This window comes from Notamacropus eugenii, chromosome 1 (assembly GCF_028372415.1).
Source record: "Notamacropus eugenii isolate mMacEug1 chromosome 1, mMacEug1.pri_v2, whole genome shotgun sequence".
Taxonomy (NCBI): domain Eukaryota; kingdom Metazoa; phylum Chordata; class Mammalia; order Diprotodontia; family Macropodidae; genus Notamacropus; species Notamacropus eugenii.
Genome location: NC_092872.1, coordinates 573,665,635 through 573,679,290, shown reverse-complemented (window position 1 = coordinate 573,679,290; position 13,656 = coordinate 573,665,635). Strand labels below are relative to the sequence as shown.

Genomic DNA, 13,656 nt, shown 5'->3' with positions numbered 1-13,656 from the left:
GAAAATAGAAATGGAAAGAAATCACTGATAATCTCCTGAAAAAGATTCCAAAAGAAGAACTCCTAGGAATATTGTAGCCAAATTCCAGAGTTCCCAAGTCAAGGAGAAAATATTACAAGCAGCCAGAAAGAAACAATTCAAGTGTTATGGAAACACAATCAAGATAACACAAGATTTAGTGACTTCTACACTAAGGAATGAGAAGGCCTGGAATATGATATTCTGGAAGTCAAAGGAGTTAGGATTAAAACCTAGAATCACTTATCCAGTAAAACTTAGTATAATACTACAAAAGAAAAAAAATGGATGTTCAATGACATAAATGACTTTAAAATATTCTGGATGAGAAGACCAGAGCTGAATAGATAATTTAACTTTCAAATACAAGATTCAAGAGAAGCATGACAAGGGAAACAGGAAAGATAAATCATAAGGGACTTATTAAAGTTGAACTGTTTACATTCCCATATGGAAAGATGATATTTCTAACTCATGAGATATTTCTCAGTATCAGACTAGTTGGAGGGAATATATAGATATATTGACAAAGGACACAGAGTGAGTTGAATATGAAAGAATGACATCTAAAAATAAAATTAAGGGAAGAAAGGAATGTACTGGGAGAAGGAGAAATGGAGAGGTAGAATGAGATAAATTATCTCACATAAAAGAGGCAATAAAATGCTTTCACAGTGAGGGGAACAGGAGAGAGGTGAGTGGAAATGAGTGTACCTTACTCCCATCATATTCAGCTGAAGGAGGGAATAGTATGCACACTCAATTGAGTATGGGCATCTGTATTACCTTACATGAAAGTGGGAGGGGGAGGATCAGATGAGGAGGATGAAAGAAAAGAAGGAAAATATTGGAAGGGAAAATGAGACGAAATACTTTTGAGGTGGAATAGGTTCAAAGTAGAGAACAGAATAAATGGTGGGGGGCAGGATAGGATGGAGGGAAATATAATTATTCTTCCACAACATGATTATCATGAAAATGTTTTGCATGACTACACATGTAAAACCTACATCAAATTGCTTGCCTTCTCAATGAGGATGGGTGTGGAGGGAGGAAGGAAGAGATCCTGGAATTCAAAGTTTCAAAATCAAATGTTAAAATTATTTCTATGTGCAACTGGAAAATAAAATCTACAGGCAATGGAGTATAGAAGTCTACCTTGCCCTTCAGTAAAAGAGAAGGAAAAAGAGGTAAGAGAATAGGGGGTGATATAAGGGAGGGGACATTGGGGGAAGGGGTAAACAGAATGCATGCTTTCTTTGGAACTCAAAATCCTGTGGAAGTGAATGTTAAAAACTAAATTACATTAATTAATGAAAAAAAAGAATTTTTTCACAGAATGTACTTGCAGCTTGACTATAGCTCCTCCTCAATCTATTAACTGAGAATGATAAATAGTAGAATCCAGAACTTGGCATATTCTATATGTTGGAGAGCAACTCTAGCTACAGAATGTGTAGCTGGGGATGAGAAGCGTTTGTAGTACAGGAAAAATGTAAGTGAAAAACATGGCAGGGGGATAGATCCTGAATTCCTTCTTGGATCTTCAGCATCAGAATTGTTTCTCAATTGAGCAAACTTTGGATTTCAGTGGCATGGCTGATTAAACTTGGTGGTCTATAACCTATTGTAATGGATGACAATTTTTTAGCTTTACAAGTAATGTAAATCATTCAGATGAAAGAGAATTCCTTCTGTTCACTGTTCTCTGCTAACCATATATAGTAGGTGTTGCAGTTACATATGGTTCCTTTTCCTTTTGCCTTTGATCTCTTTGGGATATAGACCTAGTAGAGATATTTCTTGGTCAAAAGATACACATAATTTTATTTTATTTTTTTTTAATTTTTTTTAATTTTTTAATGTTTAACAATCACTGCCATACAATTGAGATTTTATCCCCCCCACACCTACTCCCCACTACGCCCCTCCCTCCCCATGACTGCATATAATTCTGTATAGGTTCTACATATACTTTCCTATTGAGTATATTTTCACTATAGTCATGCTATGTAGTCAGACTAAAATAAATGAAAGAAATCATATAACAAATCAAAACATGATACACAAAAACATACACATACATAAACATGATCTGCTACATTTTGCGAATGACTTCCATATTTCTTTCTCTGAGTGTGGAAGGCATTTTGCCTTGAGAGCCACCATTGGGATTTTTTTTTTTTTAAGAAGTTCTTGTGTTATTATGAAATTCCAAGTCTACCAGAAAAAACTCTCGCACACTGTGGTCGTTGCTGGATACACATAATTTTAAAACCCTTGGGCATAGTTTCAAATTGCTCTCAAGAATGGTTGAATCAGTTCACAATTCTACCAACAGTGCATTAGTGTCACAATTTTTCCATATTGTCTCCAACAATTGTAAATTCCCTTTTCTGTTTTATTAGCAAATCTTATAGGTGTGAGGTCATACCTCAGAGTTGTTTTATTTTGTGCTTCTCTAATAAGTAGTGATTTAGAATGTTTTTATATGACTATACATAACTTTGATTTCCTCTTCTGAAAATTACCAGTTCATATTCTTTGACTAATTATCAATTAGGGAATGATGCAAATGCTTATTAATTTGCCTCTGTTCTCTACAAATTTGAGAAAAGAGGCCTTTATCAGAGAAACTTGCTGTAAAATTTTCCCACAGTTTCCTGTTTACCTTCTAATGTTGACTACATGCATTGTGCTTGTGCAAAACATTTTAAATTGAATGTAATAAAAGATATCCACTTTAGATACTGTAATACTCTCTATTGTTTGGTCTTCAATTCTTTCCTTATCCATAGATCTGAAAGCTTAACTATTTCATGCTCCTTTAATTTGCTTATGGTATCACTCTTTATGTCTAAATCTCGTAGTCATTTTGACCTTATACTGGCATAAAGTGTAAGATGTTGGCCTATATTTGGTTTCTGAAAAACTGCTTTCCAGTATTTTTTTCAAATAGTAAATTATTGTCCCCAAAGCTTAGCTCTTTGTGTTAATCAACTAGTAGATTATTGTGCTCATTTACTATTGTACTTCCACTACTTCCACTGATCCACCACTCCATTTCCTATCTAATGTCAGCTTATTTTTTTTTTTTGACGATGATTATCACTTTGTAATACAGTTTAAGATCAGGTACCATTCATATTCAAAGTCATCTTCTCCATTAAAATGGAGGCTACTAAATCTTTTGTGATCCATGATCACAAAAGATTTAGCAACCTCCACTTTCTTTTTTGACAGATTGCAATATTTTCTCCTTTACTTGGGAGTTCTGGAATTTAACTATAATTTTCCTGGAGTTTTCATTTTGGAATATTTCATGAGGTGATTGGTGCATTCTTTCAATTTCTATTTTACCATCTGGCTCAAGGTGTAACATTAAACACCCCAACATACACAAGTGGACCTGTTATCACAGGTTCTTAGATTTGCATTCATAAAAGAAAAGGCAACTTTTGAGAGCTTAACCCAGATATCAGAGAAAATCAAAGTAAAAATTTCAGAGAAATCAAAAATCAACAGACTGCCTGACAACTAACATCCATGCATCTTTACCAGAGAGGGAAACACCAACATCTGGGTTTTCAAAAAAGCCAGGGGGGCTGCTTATTCTCAGAATATCATCTTCTTCCAAAAACTAAGCCCCCAAAGTAAAACATCACCCTCAGAGTATTTATACACATTTTAAAGCCAGAGGGCATAACCCTCTGATCCAGAGTCTCAATAGAAAAAAGCAAAAAGTACTTGGGACCCTCCTACAAAACAATTTCCCTAATTAAGCTTTTCACAATGGGCAAGCCCATCAATGGGTGGGAAAGATCCTCCCCAATCACATTATTCAATCAGAGGCACTTTTAGTAAAACAAAAGTAGCAAAAGATCCTAATTGCATTGCCATCACAAGAGATTATTGTGCTAGTTTTACTTGATAATTTCTTGAAATATAATGACTAGGCTCTTTTGGATCATGACTCTCATGTTGCTTAATAATTCTTAAATTATCTCTTCTTTATCTATTCTTTATATATGTTGTTTTCCAAAAGTATATTTCACATTTTCTTCTATTTATTTTTTCAGTTTTCATTTCGTTTTATGGTTTCTTGATATCTTATTGTGTCATCAACTTTCACTTGGCCAATTTTAATGTTTAAGGATGACTTTTTCTTCAGTGAGCTTTTCCCGTTTGACTGATTATGCTTTTTAAAGAATTCTTTTCTTCAATGAACTTTTATATCTCTTTTGTCACTTGGCCAATTTTTTTTTTTTTTGGAGGGGGAATGCAAAGCAATTGGTGTTGTGACTTGTCCAAAGTCACACAGTTAGTAAAGTCAAGTATCTGAGACTGGATTTGGACTCAGATCCTCCTGACTCCAGGGCTGGTGCTCTATTCATTATCACTATTAACTGCACCACCTAGTTGCCACAATTGCATTTTTTAAAGCATTTATTTTAAAAGCATTTATTTTAAAGCTCTATTTTTCTTCAACATTTTTAGTTTTCAACATTCATTTCCACAAAATTTTGAGTTCCAAATTTTCTCCCCATCTCTCCCCTTCCCCCACCCCATAACCCTTGAATTCTGATTACCCCTTCCCTCAATATGCCCTTCCTTCTATCACACTCCTCTCTTCCCATATCCCCATCTTTTCTCTTTTCTTATAAGGCAAGATAGATTTCTGTACTCCATTACCTATATTTCTTATTTCCCAGTTGTATACAAAAACAATTCTCAACATTCATCCCTAATACTTTGAATTCCCACTTCTCTCTCTTTCTCCCTCCCCACCCATCCCCACTGAGAAGGCAAACAACTCAATGTAGGCTGTATATGTGTAGTTTTGCAAAAGACTTCCATAATATTCATGTTGTATAAATACAGACTGACTATATTTCTCTCCATCCCATTTTGCCCCTCATTTATTATATTCTCTCTTGATCTTCTCCTTCCTCAAAAGTGTTTATCTGATTACTCTCTTCTCCCATTTGCCCTCCCTCCTATCATCCTCCTCACCCCATTTGTCCCCTTCTCCCCTACCCTTCTGTAGTGCAAGATATACTTTCATATCAAACTGAGTGAGCATGTCATTCCTTCCTTAAGCCAAATGTGAAGAGAATAAGCTTCCCTTTTTCTCTCACTTCCTCCCTTTTCTTCTCCACTGAGAAAGCTTTTTCTTGCCTCCTTTATGAGTGATAATTTGCCCCATTCCATTTCTCCCTTTCTCCTCCCAATATATTTCTCTCTCACCCCTTAATTTCATTCTTTTAGATATCATCCCTTCCTATTCAAATCACCATGTGTTCTTTGTGTGTATGTGTGTGTGTGTGTATGTGTGTGTATTGTCTTGATTTTATTTCTACAGTACTTAAATTGTTTTTTCTGCCTGCTTATATTTTCTCCTTGACTTGGGAACTCTGGAATTTGTCTACAATATTCTTAGAACCCTATCATTCCCCCCTTGAAAGAATGGGGCCTAAAATCTTGTGGTAAGGGGCAAAGACCTCTTCTTCCACATCTACTTCCTGCTAAAATTGGATGTAGAGCTATCCCTGCCCCAAGAGGTCCCATTTGACAGATCAGTTCTTTAGCTAGCATCTGGAGTTTGGTCTACTTAAGGTCCAGAGATGACACATCACCATCGTGGATGGGGGGTGACACTGGCTTATGTGATCAGGCATCTGCAGGTGGAGGGTACTAAGCCTACAGGAAACAAATCTAGCAAACAAGTTTAACAGACAAAAAGCCAAAAAGGAACAAGGAGCCAATAACCAGAATCAGGGTGGATATAGGGTCAGCTGTGCTTCTGGAGTCCACCAACCCACTATCACAGCTTCTTTCATGGTAGAATATATGAGCTAAGGGTCCAATTTGGTAATCACCCTCTCCTGAATGAACAACAGTTACGGTATTGTGTTTTCTAAGTGCTATAATTTCTGCAGCCTTTGGAATGTCATCTGACTTCTGTTTTACCCATACTTTAGCTGCCAATTTTATTCTATCAATAGAAACCAATCCTTCAGTTCCTCTGCTAGTTACTTGAGAAGGAGGACCAATTTTCACAAATGGTATTGTTTCACAAGGAATAATAATCACTTGAACTATTCTATCATTTTTACAAAACTGTATGGATTCATCACCTAAATTTTGGAATGTCACAATAATTGCTCCTTGATAATTAGAATCTATCATTGCAGTCAATACATGTATTCCTTAAACTGCTAATCTGGATTTAGGTAATATCTGTCCAAAATGATTCTTAGGATTTTTCATACATAGTCCAGGAGAGATTGTTTTCATTTCTTTCCTATCCAACCAAAAGTCCTCTATACAATGTAAATCATACTCTACTGAATGAGGTGTCCCTGGATATGGTGCTGGGACATCTGGTCTCACAGTCCAATATTCAACATTTGAGATCTTATGTGTTTTTTGTCTTCTAATTTGCAGACTTGGTGTCATCATTCTTACTAGAGGTGTTCTTCCTCCCAATGGCATATTATTCAAATTACATAAAACAATGAACAAATTATCTTTCCTATGTTGATAAGAATTATTACAACTTAACTTCCTTAAGTGTACTTTCAATAATCCATTCATTCTTTAAATTAACCCAGGCCATGTGTTGATAATTATGGGATATGACATATCCATTCTATGCTGTTTAATACACAATATCTCTTTATTACATTACCTTTGCTATGGGACCCATTGTTGCTATGAATCTGCATTGGGGTTGCATAATATAGACTTATGATATCTAAAGTTTTACAGGTGTTTTTTTGGGTCACATTTTTATAGGGACATGCCACTAGTATACCGGAATAGGTGTCAACACAAGTACATGAAAATTTCCATCCTTTATCTTGCTATAGGGGTCCAATATAATCTATTTTCCAAATGTGGGCTGGTACTTTTCCTCTAGCTATCTCTCTTGTTACTGCCCAAGGAGCAGTTTGTAAATTTTCCAACTGACATATACAGCAATCCTCTGCTACTTGTTTTTAACAATGAATGAGAGATATGAACACCTTGGTCTTGAGCCCCCTGGTGTGTGGCCTGGATGCCTACCTTGATGGCTGTTTGATGGACTCATTTTGCTTTCACTGAATCATCAGGAGATGTCAGAGTAGGGATAATATGTTGAATAGCTGTCTTTGCTAATCAATCAGCATATGCATTGTGCTCATGTTCTTGTATGGTGAGGGTTACATGAGTATCTACATGAAAAACTGACAAATTAGTAACTAAAGACATGTCCCAGATATCTTCCCATAATTCTTTGCCCCAGACTTAATTTCCATGAATTTTCCAATTTTGATTTTTCCACATGGGCATCTATGTAGCTAACCTATTAGCTACCACTCATGAATCAGTGAATATGTGATACTATCCTCCTTGTTCTGTTTTGATAGCTTGGTATAGTGCTGTTATGTTCAGTATATTGACTACTTCCACCTATCCCAGTACTTTCCAAAGTCTGCCTAGTACATGGGTTATAGTCTACCACTTTCCAATGTCTTTTGTGGCCCAAATATTTTGCTGTCCCATCAGTAAACTAAGCACGTCTCTTTTGTTCTTCAGTTAATCCATCATATCCCTCATTCCATTTTACCAAGGACTATACTAACTGTTGCTTTGGTTCAGAGGGTATATCATTTCCACCAGTATCTATGTTTTCTCTAAATTCATATAAAACAGAAACAACAATTTTACCTGTTTCTAAATCTATTTTGAATATGCCATTTCCATTTAGTTGTGCTAGCTTCCAATGCATGTTTAATTTTATGAGAAGCTGGGTTACTCTTTACCCAGGTCATATTTGGGAAGCCAGGCTTTAATATTACTTTATGGCCAAAAGTCACCTAATCAGCGTCTACCAAAGCCAATAAGAAGCTAACAACTGCTTTTTAAAAGGTTACATTGCTGTCCAGATGAAGGGAGTATCCTAGACCAAAATCCTAAGGGTACATTTCAGCTTTGTTGTTTTTGCCATAAACCCCAGTGTGCATATTCATCCTGTACAGTCACCTATAATTCCATCAGGCCACTTTGCATAGGTCAGAAATCTAGGGCAAACTATAGCATCCTTTGCTTCTTCAAAAGCTTTACTCTGCTCAAGTCCCCAGTCAAATTCACATTTTCTCCTAGTAATTTTATATAAAGGTTTAAAAATTTGTCCTAGATATGGTATGTGATGTTGTCAATATCCAAATGATCCTACAAACTTTTAGACCTCTTTCTTATTGGTGGGGATAGAAAAATCCTGAATCTTTTGTTGGGCTTGTGGGAGAATCTCTCACAGCCCCTGATTCCATTATATTCCCCAAAACTTTACAATTTGACCTGGCCCTTGAATCTTTACAGGGTTTATCTCCTACCCTTTGCTTTTCATATGTTCAATTAAAAGTGTCAAACTCTTCTCCACTTCTTCTACAGTTTTTCCCTATATCATATCATCTATGTAGTTAGCTGTATACCAGGTAGCTCTAATTTATCTAAATGTTCAGCCACAATCCTATGACAACTAGTGGGGCTATGCAGATATCCTTGGGGAAAATGTGTAAAATATATATTTTCAGCCTTTCCTGCCAAGTGAAAGCAAATTTGTCTCATTGTTTCAAATCTAATGGGATAGTAAAGAAAGCATTAGATAAATCAATCGCTGCAAACTAAATCCCATCATATTTATGGATCTTTTTTGTTAAGATAAGGGTATCTGGAATAGCAGCACAGTAGGGAGTAGTGACCTTATTCAATTTTCTATAATCCACTCTCATCCTCCATGTCCCATCTGACTTTCATACTGGTCAGACAGGACTGCTGCATCAAGTGGTTGTAGGGACTAACACTCTTGCCTCAACATATTCCTTTATAGTATTTATAATCTCATCTTGCCCACCTGGCACACAATACTGCTTTACACTAATCACTTCAGAAGTTTCAGGTAAAGAGACTGGGTCCATTTTTATTTTACCTACTAAAATTGTATTAATTCCTAACTTCCTTATCACAAATTGGTATCTCCCCTCAGGTAAATTTAAAGTCATACCCCTCAATATATCTATTCCAAAGATGTATTCAGGAATGAGTACAATTACCACAGTATATTCTTACTTATGTAATTGTACAATTTTCATCATTAGGTTGAGTTGTCTGGCTGATATTTCAGCCCCTCCCAGTCTTGTGATGGTGATAGGAGTTCCATGTTTAAACTTATTAGGGTTTCCATATATTAGGGAGGCCTCTGCCTCAGCATCTATTAATTCCCTAGCTACAGTATTTCATCCATTTTTCCAAAATATGGTCAAATTGATATAGGGTCTATAATTCCATCTGTGTATTTCTTTAATATGACCTGGGACTCAGCTAACTTCCTGTTGTCTCTGAAGGTGTTACAAACATGTATACAAGGATTCAGGAGGACCTGTAGGGGCAGTTCTTACTTCTCTATTTTGTTTAGTTTCAAGTCTCTTTGCTCAGTGATGAATTGTGTATAGTTCATTAGTTGGAATACCAACTACACTTCCAAATCTACCCCTGTTCTCAATAGAGCAAAAAACAATTCTTTTCTTGTGAATTTATTCTGATTTTCAATCTGCTGGGTATTTACTCTTTTTTTCTCTAGGAATTTTGTCTTTTCCCCAGTCCCCTAAATCACTTAACAGTGAAATCTTGTCCAGCACTTCTGAAAGAGGGTGTCCTGTTTCTCCAATTATTAGTCAAGATTAAATGCTAGGAAGTGGGAGGGGCTATCTTCACTATTACATTCCATGGTAAACTGCAAAGGGAATATCATGGTATGCATCTGCATTTCTGATCATTATGGCAGTCTTCATTACCTCCTCCTTTAACTTTATTATACAGTCCATAAGTGAATGTCTGGGTATGCTTCCACTAGGTCACATAGAGCCAGTAGGATACTGCCTACTCCACCCTTCTGCAGCCAAAGCTAACAGATTGTTGTATTGTTACCTTCTTACACATTGTAAACTTTAAAAGTTTGATATACAAAAGGATTCTGACTATTTCTACAAATTTCAAGTAAGCCACACTACCTATAGACACTCCTCTGGCCCCTTCATCACTGATTTTCACCATCCAAGATATTAACGATTCTCCCATACTTTAGGTGAACCAACTCAAAATATCTGTGACCTCTTGCTTAGTAAAATCCTCAATTTTTCCCCCAAACACTGTTACCTCCTTGGTTCTCCTGTTTCCACTTCACTATTAGGCATGCTTTTGTCTGAGAAACTTCTCCCTTTAACATTATTTCTCTTCCTTTCTCTGACTTCCTTACATCACTGTGGCAACTAGGGTGAGTCTGTACAAAGGTCATAGGAGCATTTCTTTCATCAGCCTGCAGTTTCTTCTAAACTAAATGAATAGTCTTTTATTTTACCTGAGACCCCCCAGCCTACTGAAGCCTGTGACTTCCCAAACAAACTAGTTCATTTTCCATTTGAATTTTTTCCTTACACAGGTCATCTCTACTTTTACACATAATATAGTAACCTGTTGATAAAAGCCAGCCTCTCCTACTTACTCCTGCCAGCTCCATTCCTGGTATAATGGTATTCCTTTCAAACATCTTTCGAAGTCTCTAGGGTCCCCCTCTTGTATCTCTGCTTCCCAGTTTTCACAGGGTTCAGTTCTTTTGTCCCATTTTCTTGCTAGCAAGGAATACATTCAGTCATCACAATCTGGGATATCTGCTTCTTCCTCTAAATCCTTTCTGCCTCCAAGTAGAAATTTTATGCCCAGTGATCCTGTTTGTGATGCCAAATGTATCACCAAGGCAATATTCTCAGCACTGGTGGTGACTCTGAGTATGCATTGTATTTCTCAATTGCAAAGTATTAAAGATTCTCTGTACAGAAGGAAGAAGAAAAAAATATATACTTGTTTACACACCAGAAAGCCAAATTCCAGAACCAGAAAGCTAAATCTGTCATGGTAATCAAGAACTAATAAACATGATCACTACAGGGCGCAAAGTCTACCTCCCCTCTGCTGGGTCCTCCTCACTCAGGAGCAAACACTCAGGAGCCTGAGCCTTGTGGTTCCTGTCTGCCTGTGCCCTCTGTCCTCTGCCCCGACCATGCACACTCACTTCCTCCAGGCTGTGCTCCTCCCTTCCTGTTCCACCTGTTCAGCAAGTTCTTCCCACCACACATGTCTTAGGTTTCCAGGTCATTTAAGCAGTTCACATGGGTCTTATAATGAATGAGAAAGATCTTTTCATTTAAATTGCTATTACATATGTATATGTACATAAATATATATGCTATATATATGGCATATACATACATATATACATGTATATATGTATACATATATATGTGTGTATATATGCATATATATGCATATATATATATATATATACCTATGTATATACATATACGTATACACATGTGCGCTATATATATATATATGGCACAAGGTGAGCTGAATGTGAAAGGAGAATACCTAAAAAATACAATTTGCCATTGAGTGGAAAGTACTAGGAGTAAGAGAAATGGAGTAGTAGAATGTAGCAAATCAACTCACATAAAATAGGCAAGAAAGAGATTTCATAATAGAGGGGAAGAGGGGAGAGATGACAGGGAATAAGTAAGTTTTACTCTCATAGGATTTGGCTTAAGGAGGGAATAACCCACACTCAATTGGATATGGAAATCTATTTTATCCTGCAGGAAGACAGGGGGAAAGGGGATAGGAAAGGGAAGATAACAGAAGGGACAGTAAGTTGGAGAAAGGGATAATCAGAAGCAAATACTGTTTTGGGAGGATAGGCCAAGAGAGAGAATGGAATAAATGGAAGGCAGGCTAGGACAGAGGGAGATGTGATTAATTTTTCATAACATAATTATTATGGAAGTGTTTTTTCATATGACTATACATATATGAACTATGTTGAATTGCTTGCTTTCTCAACAAAGGTGAATGGGGAGGGAGGAAGGGAGAGAATATGGAACTCAAAGCTTTCACAAGGAATGTTAAAAATTGTTTTTGCAGGCAACTGGGAAATAAGATGTATATGCAATGGGGTATATAAATCTATTTTGCCCTACAGGAAAATACTGGGGAAGAGGATGGAAGAAGGGAGAGTAATAAAAGGGAAGACAGACTTGTGGAAGGAGGGAGTAGAGTGCATTCTGTTCTGGTGTGGGAGGTGGGAAGAGATGGGGAGAAAATTTTGAATTCAAAGTTTTGTGGAAGTGAATGTTGAAAACTAAAAAATAAATAAACTATATATTAAAAAAATAAGCTATCTTACAAGGACTTCAGGAAAATTCTGTCTCACTTGGGTAAAAGGGGATCACACCCCAGTGCAAATAGTGTCTGGAAAAGTGAGCAGGAGGCTTTTATCCATATCACATTTTAGCAACTGAAGTCCCTTGGCTCTGGCTCAGCGGGACAGCAGTGTGGCCTCTAGCCTCAGTGCAGAAGGCAAATTGTAAGGCTGCCAACCCTGTCGCAACTGATGCCAGTATGCCAGGCCACTCCCAGCAAAGTGGGTAAGCTCCAAGCGCCTGAAGCTCCAGAATGAAAAATAAGTAACTAGGCCCCTGGCTTTTGGCATAGGAAGCCCCCTGTGTCCCAGGAGCGGAGCCCTACTTTAAAAGTCACCAAATAGATTGAAAAATGAGTAAAAAAAAATAGAAGAGAGCCCTGACCATAGAAAACTCTATGGCAACAGGGAAGATCAAAACACAAACTCAGAAGAGAACGTTGTAAAAATGCCTATATATGAAGCCTCAAAAGGAAATGTGAACTGGTGTCAAGACCAAACGATCTTAAAAATCAAATAAGAGTCATAGTAGAAAAATTGGAGGAAGAAAGAAGAGTTACATGCGAGAATTATGAAAAAAAAACGAGTTAACAACTTGGAACAGGAAACACAAAAACTGACTGAAGAAAACAGCTCTTTAAAAAGGTAGAATTGGCCTTTCCCCCAAGATGGCGCTGAAGGCAAAGAAGGAAGCCATTTTCCACCTCAAGAGAGAAGCCAAGTCCAAGGCCTTGAAGGTCAAGATGGCAGTGTTGAACGGTGTCCATAGTCACAAAAAGAAGAAGATCTGAACATCCCCCACCTTCTAGTGACCCAAGACACTAAGATTTCAGAAGCAGCCCACATACCCTCAGAAAAGTAATTCTCAGAGAAACAAGCTTGATCACTATGCAATCATTAAGTTTTGCTGACTATTGAGTCTGCTGTGAAGAAGACTGAGGACCACAACACCATAGGCTTCATTGTGGACATCAAGGCCAACAAACACCAGATCAAGCAGGTGGTAAAAAACTTGTATGACATCGACGTGGACAAGGTTAACACACTGAACCACAATGATGGAGAGAAGAAGGCATACGTTCAATTTGCTCCAGAGTATGATGCTTTAGATGTTGCCACCAAAATCTGAATCATCTAAACTGTGTCCAGGTATCTCACTGCACCTACAATAAAAAATTTTCCAGAAAAAAGGTATAATTGGCAAAATTGGAAGATCCACTGAACAAAACAATTCCTTTCAAAGTAGAATGAGTTAAATAAAAAAAGGAGGTACAAAAGCTAACTGAAGAAAAGTAATTCCTTCAAAATTAGAATCAGACAAGGGGAAGATAATGACTCTATGA

The 13,656-nt window shown here is 37.0% G+C and overlaps 1 pseudogene; it reads left to right on the top strand.

Moving 5' to 3' along the window:
• Positions 1-12,981: 12,981 nt before the first annotated feature.
• On the top strand, positions 12,982-13,442 carry LOC140519035 (large ribosomal subunit protein uL23 pseudogene; annotated as a pseudogene).
• The last annotated feature ends 214 nt before the right edge of the window (positions 13,443-13,656 follow it).